Source organism: Astatotilapia calliptera, chromosome 10 (genome assembly GCF_900246225.1).
Source record: "Astatotilapia calliptera chromosome 10, fAstCal1.2, whole genome shotgun sequence".
NCBI lineage: Eukaryota > Metazoa > Chordata > Actinopteri > Cichliformes > Cichlidae > Astatotilapia > Astatotilapia calliptera.
Window position 1 is genome coordinate 26,942,842 of NC_039311.1, and position 14,136 is coordinate 26,956,977.

The 14,136-nt window shown below is 42.8% G+C and overlaps 1 protein-coding gene across 6 annotated transcripts in view; it reads right to left on the reverse strand.

The window, feature by feature from the left end:
• The window catches only part of gria4b (glutamate receptor, ionotropic, AMPA 4b), a 159,111-nt gene that overhangs the window by 86,305 nt on the left and 58,670 nt on the right, over positions 1 to 14,136 (reverse strand). The window lies entirely within an intron of this gene.

The window sequence follows — 14,136 nt, forward strand, 5'->3', positions numbered from 1 at the left end:
AGGAATCTTTTATTCTCCACTCCTGAACAGCTGTAGGACCGCTCCACCACTTTCCTCCTCCCAGATACAAACTGAAATCAGCTGATTGTACCACACGTGCGTTTTTCTTTCCATCTACCTGGAGCGCAGGTAACTGATGAACCTTTGGAACGTGAGTAACAATATAATTGTAACTGCTGAATTTAGCACTGTAAAGTGTGGTTACACTGAAAGGAGTTTCACCCAAAACTGCAGGTGAGTTTAAAAAAGATTCACCCATGAAGTGGAAAATGAGCCACAGAGACTAAAACCAGCATTTGTGACAATCTGTAAAGATGATTATTTCTGATCTAAGGAACATTATAACACAGGAGTCTATAATAACTTTATTAATAATAACTTTTTTATACAGCACACACACTTACAAAAGGCCAACAGCTGTTATATGGTCTCAGTGGCTCTGCTATATATGCAGGAGCTCGGTCATGTGGGGCTTTATATGTATAAAAGTTTTAAATGTCTTGTCTTTCTCCCTCACCCCCAATCAGTAACAGGAGGTGGCTGCTGGTTTTGCCCGTTTCTTCTCTGTAAAAGGGAGTTTTTCCTTCCCACTTTTGCCAGGTGCCTACTCATAGGTTGTGGGGTTGTAGGGTCTTTATTTTATGATACTAAGCACCCAGAGGTGACTGCTGCATCCTGGACGAGTTACAGATGGGCTAAGGAAAACTAATAAATGTAAAAAGTGAGTTACAAACATCAATATGGAGGAAAATAAAGTGTGTCTACAGGGACTGACTTTCTTTTGTACTGAGCATCAAGTGCTCACAAAAGGAACTTTAGTTTTTGATACTTTTTCACTGGCTTTTGTTTTTAACCCAGAGCCCAGAGCTTCCTCAGACCCTGGATCTGTTTCACACGAGGGGAGAAAACTAGGGCAACTCAAACACAATGCATTGATGAACTAGTTTTTTGAAATATATTTTTCTCACAACAAATATCAAGTGTACAACAAAGGATTTTGTCACGCTGTGTATCAGTTCATTTTTCCTTTATTCGGCACATTCGTCACTATGATAACTTCATTATTTAGCAGCATAAGAACAACATGCAATGAGGGCTCATCTCCAGAGAAACACATCTTAAATCATTCAAGTCCCACGCTCACAGGAAGCGATATTTTACAAGAACCGAGCGCTTAATATGAGCAGTGATAGCCATCGCATTTAACTAAGACCTCGCTGCTTTGAATGACAATTGATCGGTGGGAAATGTGGTGCAAAAATCACCACGGCAATAAGCGCTTAGCACCATGACTGGCGACAAAATAACAAACCATTATCCCGCTGATTACCACTTTAAATCCTTTCAAGAGAGCCACTGAATGCAGCAAACAGAGATCAAAACCAAACACGTCCGTTTCCTCTGATGCTTTCATCTAAAAAGGCTGTTCCCGTCTCCCATTTAAACAGCAAAACAACAGTACCAACAACTAAATCACTCCCCTTGCTGTTGTTTAGATATATTCTAGAGGACATATTCCCCATTAACAAAACACATCATGCTCATGCTGCTCTGCTTTCATGGCATAAAAGCAGCACCAACTGAACCTGCGTCTGTTGTGTTTATTGGTCAGACTTTGAATTAAATGGAACGCCTGCATTTGCATACACAAGCTGTGCTATACACACATATACACAATGTGTCCTGCTTGAGGAAATCTTCTCATTATAGAAAGGTTTGGCTGTCTACTAGAGCTGTACTATAATTGCCCACTTTCTGCACACACGGAACAACAACAGAGAGTAAAGATAATGAGCGTCCTCTGCCAGTTTCCGGGTGCGAGGAGAATCAGAGTGAGTGGCGAACTGAAGGAAGAGCTCAAGATGTTCCCGTTGTTAAAGGAAAACTGGGGGTGGGGAAGTAAACAAGAGAGCTGCTTTACTGACTAACTCATTGTTTCTATGCAGAGAGTGCAGTGCGCTGCTGTTGAGACAGAGGGGGAGAGAGAGTGTGCATATTTCTAATCTTCCTCCCTCAGTGAAACAAACAAGGCGGCAGTAAAAAAACTAAAAGGAAAGTCACTCTTCTTCTACACACAATTATAGTCCACAGAGGTGCTGGGAACTATACTACCAGGGGGAAAAACAGTCAAGACTGTACAGTAGTTCGCCTTCAGGGATTTCAGCCAGAATGACTTTAGGAAATAGTCAGGTGAGGCCATATTCAGAGTGACAGTTAACACTGGAAGCAGCTTGTGGGATAACTGGGCCGTTCACTCAGGAAACTGGAGTTTGTAGCGTTTCTCAGTCTTTTCAAACTTAGCTGACTCGTTTCCAGAGGGAATTTGTTAGATTTAGGCAGCTAAAACCACTACTTAGCCCTAGTCATGAAAGCCTCGGCCTAGGAAAAATGTTCCTCGACCGTTTGGTGGCGTTAAATGGTTGGAACTACCACAGCTGCAAACACAGGCCAAACTGCTCAAAGAGTGGAACTGTGAGGAGTGCCATGCAGGCTTTTAAGTTTCACTACTACTCGATGGTTAGTTGGCCATTGTTTGCAGACGAATCGGGAACTTCCATGCAAACTATAGATGACTGCGACAATCTGCTAGCAATCAATGTTTTGCAACCAACTTGACCCTGCGATAGCCAGCAACCTGTCAGGAAATACACATTTATCCCTAGTGACTGGAGATTGGAGCCACGTTGGAAGGTCTTGAAGGCAAAATGTATTTTTGTGTGAGCACGTAGAGGGATGCATTAAGACAAACGGTGGGTGAGTTAGGGTTAGTGTTTTCCATGTAATTTTGAGAATCAGACACTTAATTTCCTGCATTCTGGAGAGCTTTAAATAATTATTCTCAACTTTTCTAAATGAAAATGATCATTGTTGTGTCAACATCCAAGTGATTTCCAGCATTTAGTGTGGCATGTTGATACAGTCACTCCAATCACCTCATACAGTGGGGCAAAAAAGTATTTAGTCAGCCACCGATTGTGCAAGTTCCCCCACTTAAAATGATGACAGAGGTCAGTAATTTGCACCAGAGGTACACTTCAACTGTGAGAGACAGAATGTGAAAAAAAAAATCCATGAATCCACATGGTAGGATTTGTAAAGAATTTATTCGTAAATCAGGGTGGAAAATAAGTATTTGGTCAATAACAAAAATACAACTCAATACTTTGTAACATAACCTTTGTTGGCGATAACAGAGGTCAAACGTTTACTATAGGTCTTTACCAGGTTTGCACACACAGTAGCTGGTATTTTGGCCCATTCCTCCATGCAGATCTTCTCGAGAGCAGTGATGTTTTGGGGCTGTCGCCGAGCAACACAGACTTTCAACTCCCGCCACAGATTTTCTATGGGGTTGAGGTCTGGAGACTGGCTAGGCCACTCCAGGACTTTCAAATGCTTCTTACGGAGCCACTCCTTTGTTGCCCGGGCGGTGTGTTTTGGATCATTGTCATGCTGGAAGACCCAGCCTCGTTTCATCTTCAAAGTTCTCACTGATGGAAGGAGGCTTTGGCTCAAAATCTCACGATACATGGCCCCATTCATTCTGTCCTTAACACGGATCAGTCGTCCTGTCCCCTTGGCAGAAAAACAGCCCCATAGCATGATGTTTCCACCCCATGCTTCACAGTAGGTATGGTGTTCTTGGGATGCAACTCAGTATTCTTCTTCCTCCAAACACGACGAGTTGAGTTCATACCAAAAAGTTCTACTTTGGTTTCATCTGACCACATGACATTCTCCCAATCCTCTGCTGTATCATCCATGTGCTCTCTGGCAAACTTCAGACGGGCCTGGACATGCACTGGCTTCAGCAGCGGAACACGTCTGGCACTGCGGGATTTGATTCCCTGCCGTTGTAGTGTGTTAATGATGGTGACCTTTGTTACTTTGGTCCCAGCTCTCTGCAGGTCATTCACCAGGTCCCCCCGTGTGGTTCTGGGATCTTTGCTCACCGTTCTCATGATCATTTTGACCCCACGGGATGAGATCTTGCGTGGAGCCCCAGATCGAGGGAGATTATCAGTGGTCTTGTATGTCTTCCATTTTCTGATGATTGCTCCCACAGTTGATTTTTTCACACCAAGCTGCTTGCCTATTGTAGATTCACTCTTCCCAGTCTGGTGCAGGTCTACAATACTTTTCCTGGTGTCCTTCGAAAGCTCTTTGGTCTTGGCCATGGCGGAGTTTGGAGTCTGACTGTTTGAGGCTGTGGACAGGTGTCTTTTATACAGATGATGAGTTCAAACAGGTGCCATTCATACAGGTAACGAGTGGGGGACAGAAAAGCTTCTTACAGAAGACGTTACAGGTCTGTGAGAGCCAGAGATTTTCCTTGTTTGAGGTGACCAAATACTTATTTTCCACCCTAATTTACGAAGAAATTATTTACAAATCCTACCATGTGAATTCATGGATTTTTTTTTCACATTCTGTCTCTCACAGTTGAAGTGTACCTCTGGTGTAAATTACTGACCTCTGTCATCATTTTAAGTGGGGGAACTTGCACAATCGGTGGCTGACTAAATACTTTTTTGCCCCACCGTAGGTGCAGCCAGCCTCACTAGGTTTGAACCTTGGACTTAACGTGCTGCGGCAGTGCAAACGCACTGACAAGATTGCATGTTCCTTTCTCAAGGCATAAAACAAAGGGGGGAGTTGATATTTACATAGTAAAAAAATAATCTCTTATATCTTTGAAATGAACTGACTGTGCCTTTGTTTAGAAAACAACACAACTTCTGTTTTTCACTCTTAAAAGTAACCACACCTGTGAACACTGCTGGGGCTTGCGTACACATAGCTTTTGCTCTGTTTAGTAAATGTGGATATATATGATCAGCCTGAGTCTGCAGTGGTTTCCTCCCTCAGCCTAAAGACTGCACGTTAGGTTCTCTGGTGATTCTAAACAACCGTAGGCCTGAATGTGAGTGTCCCTGTGTTTGGTCTGTGATGGACTGGAGGCCTGTCGCCCCGTGTCAGCTGGGATAGGGCTTGGCCTCGCTGTGACCCTCGGTTGGATAAGACTTTTAAAAAATTGACGAATGGATAGCTGGAGACATCAGAGTGTAGCTCATTCAGTTGTTCCCGCCTGGCGTCAGGGTACTTTTGTATCTTTTCTTTGTGGAGGTAACCCCTCGCTTCACTTTATGATAAATATACGTTAAGGCCCTTTGGACTTTGGTAAGTTTCAACAAGATTTATGCTTACTGTGCACAGTCCTCTAAGAGAAAGAGTGAGTGGGCAAATTCATGTTTTCTAAATATTAGAGAGGACATGTCCCCTGTGTCCTGTCCTGCCCCCACCCCCAAATCCATGTCTATGCCTTAAGGCACCCCACATGATGTAACTTCACTGTTAAAGTTAGCTTTTCCCTGAGTCATGACTGACTCATTTAAAATCAGTTTCGGTGTTGGGCGGGAGGGCTAAATTATTTTATCTCCACAGATTCAGAGAACTGCACTTGGCCAAATGAAACCCAAGCCTTTCAGTGTTTTTGCAGTAAAATATTCTCTTAAAGTAACTTCAATTTTGCACTGTTAATGAAAAGAAGGAAGGGGCTTTCAGCATATGCAACAGTAATGCTACTTTACAGGCCGTCTGAAGTTCTAGTTGAATGTGCAGACAGGTTCGGGAATGCAGCTTTCCGTCGTTAGATTAGGAGGCCTGTGTCCGACCAATTTAGCCTCCAAGCCTATGAGCGGGCAGAATGGTGTATGTTTTTGATTGACAGCTGAGCCAGCAGGAGCGCTGACATCAAAACAAACCTGTACTGCAAAGTAAGCACTCAAGCCAAGAACAGATGGCTCATTTTTAGAGATGGTGCAAAAGAAAAAAGACCACAGAGCTGAAATTATGGATGCTTCTATTTTTCGTTTTTTTTTTTTTTTTAGCTGATCAGCTTTACTGACACTCAGCTCAGTTTGACCTCTGAGGATATTTATTTAATGTTTAACCAACCAAAAAGCCAAAACAAAAATGAACCATAGATTAAATATGTAGAAAGAGAGGTAAGAGCTGCGGGAGGAGGGTTGTCTTCTTTTAATTTGAGGGTTGTTTTGTGTTTGTTTGTTTGCCTTAACCTGAAATCTTCCTAAGCTATCTTCAAGGTTTGCTTTTCAAAGCTATTAGCATTTCCTTCAGCCAACAAAAGCTCAGGTTTCGGATCATTTTTATGTATTTAGAGAAGATCTAAACATTGGAGGGGAAAAGAAAGAATAATTACATTTTACATAGCCTGATTGCAGCAATGTATCACAGTGCCAAATATCTCCACTTATGGCCACAAATGGTCCTTTAAGACCACACAGTTATTAACACCTACTGTGTGTCTCCACATTGAAGGATGGGGGCAAACAGGGAGAGAGGGAGAGAGTCCACTCAACCAAGAAAGGAGTGCAGAGGTTGGAAAATCCACACAGCCCACTGATGTCCCCTCCAGGGATAGGATGACATCAGCGCACGCAGAGATACACAAGCACACACACACGCACACACTTCACTGAATCCTGAATATATGTCAGCCCGCACCCACGCTGTGCATGGCGAGCTGCTGTTACGCAGAAACACCAGATTGAATAACAACACGTATGTAAGTAAAGCTGCTGAAATTAAAACCGTCTCGGTCTCCAATTACTGCCTGTTTTCATTAGAGTTCAAACAAAACTAACAGTATTACCACTGAAATGCTACTATCACATACAGTACATGGACTACGTAAATACTGAACTCAAATCCTTTTGTTTTATGTTTAACACATTTGTGGGCAAAGATTTGTGTCCCTGTTGACTGAATATTAAAGCTACAGGACAAAAAGACAGAATTCAATTCAATTTGATTTTGTTTACATGTCACCAAATCACAATAACGGCTGCCTTAAGGCACTTTATGTTGTAAGGTAAAGACTGCAATAAAACAGAGAAAACCTGAACAATCAGATGACGCACTATAAGAAAGCATTTGCATTAACAGGACCATGCTCAGGAAGGAGCAGCCATCTTCCATGACTTCAGCATTAAGACTGTTTTAAATGCTTGTTTTCTACTCTTGGTTCTGTATAAGATCAGTGAAGGTTGATTTCCTTCATATAGTTATCTCAGGCACAGGCCTAGCAACAATGGTTGCTAGGGAAAACTGTATATTATAAAGGCTGGGGAGTTGTTGATCCCTATGTGAAACCAATCGGCCAAACGATGTATAGCATTCGCCTCCTCCCTGCAATTAGCACATTTTAAAAGTTGCAACTTTTATTTTGAAGGTCAACAGTCTAAGTCTCCCTATTTGCACCTAGCTCTTTGATTGTTGGAAACCAATTATCAACCACTCAGGGAATTCACTTTTCCCTAGCATTTTTTGTTGCCAGGGTGTTGCTGACCAGTCTGTAGGTTTCTGTGTCTAAGGCCTAAGATACACAGCACCACCCCTCTGCTATTTAAAACTTCTGTTTACACTCAGGAGCCAATAATAAGAAAGTTAGCTTGTTTTCTTAGGGTTAGGGGTTAGGGTTAGGGGTTAGGGTTAGATATCATCATTTATTTGTTAATTTATTGATTGTCTTTTGTACTATTAACCTAAACCTATTTCCCTGTTTTAGTGGAGTAGAAGTAAAACCAGAAATAATGTCCTCTCTACCCTATTAAAGGAAAACTCTTCCAGGCACAAATCATTTTTAAAATCATCATCAAAAACATCAACGGAAGGCTCAAAAATCCCAAAGCAGCTGCCCGTTTGGCAGTCTTTCAGACGTGCTACCTCTGATGCTGAAATATTCCACACGGTTTCTCACTATACATCCTGGCCAACTGTGAGAATAACAAAGCACTTCCTTTTATTATTTTTTCCCTTTATTATTCCCATTCACTTAGAATCTGCCAACGGGATCACCGTGTCCAGGGAAGCTCTGGCAGAGTGGAGGGCACAATATGGGTGTATGCCACATGCCACATGGCAAATAATGAGAATCATTCATTTCATTAAAGAAGATTGCCTCCACACTGAACATGGAATCAATCAAAACCACAAACAGATAGAAGCCTGGCCTACGCCTGCTCATCCACTGGGATCTCTACTATCTGTAGTGTGAGGATTCTGGATTTCGGGCAAAAAAAAAAAAAAAAAAAAAAGCCTGTATGATAACAAACATTCAGATAGTTTGTGCATTACCATGGAAGTGTCTCATTGGCCTGAAAGTCAACCAAAGTTGAAGAACTACTGCTGGCCAGACAAAGAGCAAGCAGTCCTGCTGGAGTCACTCTGGGATCGCATTAAGAGATAAAGCTGAGAGAGCATAAACCCACAAAAGAACTGAGGCAAGTTTTCTGAGTTGCTTGGAAGAAACTACATGCATCACCATGAAAAACTGTAGGAACCTATAACAGAGTTGGTTTTATTTTAAAAGTAAAGATATAGCAACTTTACTGCACTCTGACGTTAACCTATAAATAACACTGCCTCAGTTTTCTTTTCGTCTTTCTTTTAGTACTCCCGCAACGTACTCTGCAGAAGCACATCCTCTGAAGAATGAGATACTCGTGTTTTATGTGTTTAACTAGCACAGCCTGGAACAGACCACCATGCTTCATTTACAACCTTTAATACTGTTACTGATTTTCTAAACAATGTTAAAGTCTGAAGTAATTGAGATTATGAGCCCGAAAAACAATAAAAATCTCAGGCTCCATCTGCACTAAATGACTTCTGAATGCTTGCTTTCTGACAGGTTTTTCTAAACCTGGCTCTGTATGATGTCAGTCTCAGATGTTGCCCTCTCAAGCATACAACTCTGTCTAAAATGACCTCTCAGGCACACACATGAGGCAACGAATAAAACATACGGAGCTGGAAACGAGTGTTATGTAGAGCCATTATGTAGAGCTCAGTATTTTTATATCATAAATAGATTAAATAACTTCTTCGAACTGCAACTCAAGGAACTGTACCATGTCTTTAGGATTCTTTAGCCCACTGGTTTCATTTTAAGGCTTTTGGGTGCTCTCCTCAAAGTCCAAACTCCACCCTCACAGACATATTTATCGCATCAAAACAAAGCCAACAAGAGGGTGTAGACTGGACTTACATTCATTGTCAGATTGGGATACATATAAAAAACATAACAATTGGGAGATAGACACCTTTATATTTAATATTCTGGTTAAACGTTTGCTTTTTCATAAAGCTTATAGTTAAACTTGGATCAGGTGACTCTGAACCATCCTGTGCTTTAGGCTCAGGCTGCTGAGGGACTTCCCATGATGAACAGAGCACTTGTTCTAATGCTGCATACCATTTAATTTTGTCTTCTTCCTCTGTGTCCCCATACTGTCCTTTCATTTCTTCTCCTTCCTCTTACACCCCAGCAAGTTGCAACAGATGGCTGCCCCTCCTCCCCAAGCCTGGTTCTGCTGGACGTCTCTTCCTGTTCAAAGTGAGTTCTTCCTCCTCACTGTCGCCAAGTGATCCTTTTGTGTGTGTTTATTGGGTTTTTCTCTCTAATATTGGTCTTCACTTTACCATATAAAGCCCCCTCAGACAACTGTAGTTCTGAAATATTCCCATAGAGATAAAACTCAATTGAACTGAGCTGCCTGCTAATACAAACTCTATAAACTAATAAAAATCAGCAGTGTGTTTACAGGATGTTCAGCTGCCCCCAGGTGGCCAAAAAGATTCATTATTAAATTGTTTTTAATATCAGCATGCTCATGCATGCAGTTTGCACATTTGGTCAATCATTAGGGCACTGATTGTGTCCTGATGATTGATGATATTCCCAGGCCACAGTAGGTAGCCAAATACTCCTTACACAATGAGATGATAATGACAGATCCACCAGACCCCTGGCTGAATCTACAGGTCTGATCATCCTTGGACTTTAGACTGATGACCTGACCTGATTTTTCCATTTGGCAAGTCCCTGGGTGGGCTAATGGGTACATTAATCTTTAATTTCTACGGCATATAGGAGGTATAATGCCAAGTGAATCTGCTCACACAGGATCAAAGTAAGCAAGTTAATGGAGTTACACACTGCCATCTTGTACTTCGTGCTCCTTAAGTCCAATTAAGCATTTCCAGCTTCTCTCTAATTTATTATTACATCATACAAAACAAGTAAATTAAGGGGCAGTTATACCATTTGGCTCCCTTTTTGTGGCATTCCTAACTTCTGAAAAGCTGCAACAAAATGTGACTATTTTAAAGCACCTGAAACACACACAGAAAAAAGAATTTAATTTCACAAAAATGTCAAAAGGACTTGTACTCTGTCTGCGATGTGACAATTCTCGTGTGTTTTTGAGACACTCAGAGCAGGCTTGCTGCAGCGCAAAGACACCACAGAGGCCAATAGTAGCAATCCATCAGAGTCAGGCTGCATCAAACTGATTGCTCTATATGACCCAGTAGTGATGTGACAGCAGTAGTACTGACAGTGAGGGGGCGGCCGCTAGTGACAGGCCGGCCTCCTGGACTGGTCCATTTAGTCCCACACCAGCAGTGACCCTGAAACAGCATCCGCTGGCCTCACACTCCACTGCACAAACAGGTCAGAGTACACCCACACACACATATATACACACACATTCAGTGCAGCTCAGTCTGATCAATGGGCCAGACCTTCTGCGTGTGACACACTAACTGAGTGATGCACCAGAAGCTCTCCCGTCATTTTACATAACACTCATCTGAATTTAACTTATATCATCGCTTCTAGCTGAAGTGCATCCTCTGTAGGAATCATCTCAAACTAACCTCATCCAGCAGAGATGAGCAAAAGGCCTACTCACTACCGCTTTCCCAGTCTGCTCCTATCGACTGGCAGGACGCCGGGACGGTAAAACTGCTTTGTCATCAGTGCTCTGTGTAAATCAGTGGACGGCTGAATATGGTCTACTGCCATGGACACACTTTCCCCTCGGTCCCGCAGGTGTCAGGCCCCACTCGCAGCACAGGGCCGTTTGATGATGACTGCCTCCGACCTCTGGCCCATCAATATATCGATCGCAGCTCCACAGAACAAACCTCCATTATTTACCACTTGTGCCAGAGCAAAAACATCCGAGGCTTGGGAGTCAATTTACTGAATATTAATGAAAAGGTGCATTTTTCCCCACATTTCTGACCAATGAGTCACAATTCTGCATGTATTTTTACATACAGCGTCAATGACATTCGTAGGTAACAATTTGTTTTAATGTTATTTTAATATGCATTAGTTAATAAGTAGTAAGGTGCTTGTAAATGTGTGACTAAATCATTGTTAAATCTATACTAACCTTTCTTTAGTTGCAATCTATATCCTTAACACTGGGGTACAGATGCAGTTTTTACCAAACATTACTTCATCCTTTTTTTAAACCAGCAGTGGACCCATTTTACAGGCGCTCTTTAAATGACCGTAGCTCAGTTACCATTTGTGCTAGGGACAAAATTCAAACAGTCTCGGAAAGAAGAGAAGAAAAGCTTTATGGGGATACTTAGTGTATAACAATGCCACAAAGCAATCACAAGGTACTGCTGTCTGAACCATGTCTGCTTCACATTCCCGTAACCCCTGAACCATTTTGGGCCAGAAAGAGGATTCAAATGGTTCCTGGAAGGTGAGAATTCTGTAATTTTACAGCCAAAATTACTAAATAAGTCCAGGGGGCTGAATGATACTTTGGTGATAAAGGGGTAAAAAGGGGGAAATAGTGCATTTTTAGGCTGTGGATTGATACAGATTTTATTCTCATATGAATACTGACAGAAGAAGCACGGTGCATGAGAGGTTTTGTCTAAACTGAGTAAAGTTTTAGGAGGAAGATGTCAAATTCTCTATGCTCATTGTCTTCTCATAGGATTGATTATTTTAATTTATTTCAATTGAATTGTATTTAACACCAAACAGGAACCGCTCGTAAACAAGACCCCGAGATATTTAAACTCCTCCACTTGGGGCAGGGTCTCGTCCCTGACCCGGAGTGGGCACTCCAACCTTTTCTGGCTGGTTGATGCGGACGCTGTACCGGTCTGTTGTGGTAAAGAGAGAGCTGAGCGTAAAAGCGAAGCGAAGCTACCGGTCGATCTACGCCCCTACCCTCACCTATGGTCATGAGCTGTGGGTAGTGACCGAAAGAACAAGATCGCGAATACAAGCGGCGGAAATGAGCTTCCTCCGAAGGGTGGCTGGCTTCTCCCTTAGAGATAGGGTGAGAAGTTCGGCCATTCGGGAGGGGCTCAGAGTAGAGCTGCTCCTCCACATCGAAAGGAGCCAGCTGAGGTGGTTCGGGCATCTGACAAGGATGCCTCCGGGGCGCCTCTTGGGCGAGGTTTTCTGGGCATATCCCACCGGGAGGAGGCCCCGGGGCAAACCCAGGACACGCTGGAGAGATTGGCCTGGGAACGCCTTGGTGTTCCCCTGGATAAGCTGGAGGAGGTGGCTGGGGAGAGGGAGGTCTGGGCTTCTCTGCTTGGGCTGCTGCCCCCGCGACCTGGCCCCGGATAAGCGAAGAAAATGGAAGGATGGAGGGACCAAACAGGAGCTTTGTGTTGTAAGATAAAGAATATAATACAGAGAAAACATAAAAAAAAAAATCACTTGACGACAGTGGAAAGGGGAAAACTTAAACCTCCAGAAGAACAAGGCTCAGCGAGCAGCACTCTTTCCTGTGGAGGAGTGCCAGAGAAAAATAATAACTTATTATCAAAGGCAGCGTAGTCACTGAGGTGACAAACAGTGAGTGGAAAAAATTTAATTACTGTGATTATGCTACAGTTTCGTGTGCATTTAGTGTCATTTTAGACACATTTACAACCCTTTCCCCTGATTTTTCTCCCACTTTTCTGATTTTTCACCATCAGGAGTTGACCAAAGTGACACTGACACCAACTTTCCAAAGTTACAAGTAATCAAAACATTATTTTGCAACAGCAGCGTTTCAAGTAATTCTCCAAGGGATCATCATCTCTTAAAGATGTTCGATTGTAGGAAGACATCTTCATCATCTCACTAAGAAGCCAGCAGCACCATGAGCGGAGGTCTTTTATGAAAGAGGACAGAAAGAAACGCCTTTGTGTCTGTAATAGTTTCAACGAGGTAAAAAAAAAAAAAAAAATCAATACAGGCTATGTCTGAGCGGTCCAGATGAAAAGAAACCATCACTATCTGAACGACCGTACACAGCGCTCACGCTGGGCAGGCAGCCATTTTGAAAGGAATCACAGCAGCGCGCAATCCGGCAATCCGTCTCACACAGTTCAATACCTCTCCTAACACAAATACTGTCAGACACAATACAGTGACTTCATTAAAGCCCGCATTACATTTATTTAAGGGTTCAATGGCATGGCGGAACAAGTAACTTTTATGCCAGCTAACAAGTCAAAGTGAATACTACTGCAGCTGACCCTCAAGAGTTAAACCCTTAATTAGACATGAATTACTGCAGTTATATTAAGTCTCCCCTCCACTTAGCACGTGGTGAGTAATTCAGATTTTAGATCATGCTGAACTTAAATGCCCACACCATGACCAGCAATCCCATCAGCCGTGGCTTTGTTTTTGCCCTGATTACCATTACACAATGTTGTATGCTGCAGATAAATACAGGATAGTCTTTCAGCACTTTATAGCAAAGCACTAAAGATGACATAACACAGCGTCAGAGGGAAACTTTCACAGGGTTTTTCTTGCATAAATGTGAATAAACCCTACATTTACATTCTTAGCATTTCTCAAAAACACAGCAACTCTCGCATGTAACAGAGAATGATAAAAATGCAGTACAGTTGAACTTGCCACCTCAAAAGCACACTGCTGCCTCCTTTCATTGCCTGTGTGTGCGCACGTGTGTCAGCTTTAATAAGGTGCGCCTGCGTGCATTCAACTGCACATTGCATGCGTGTATGTATGCATGCGTGCACGACTTTCCTTTGACATCATACACAATCATGCGCAGAGAGACCCACTAGACAGCAGCGCTGTGCATCCCACTGACAGACCACGTCTCATGGCACACTCACATGCTTAAATGTACGCAGGAACACATGCATGCACGCACTCTCTGCTTGACTTTGTCTCCCACCATGCCCTGGGTTAAAGAGTGGTGGTGGTGGTTGTGGTGCTGGGTAGGAGGGGAGATGAAGCTCTGCACATCATTT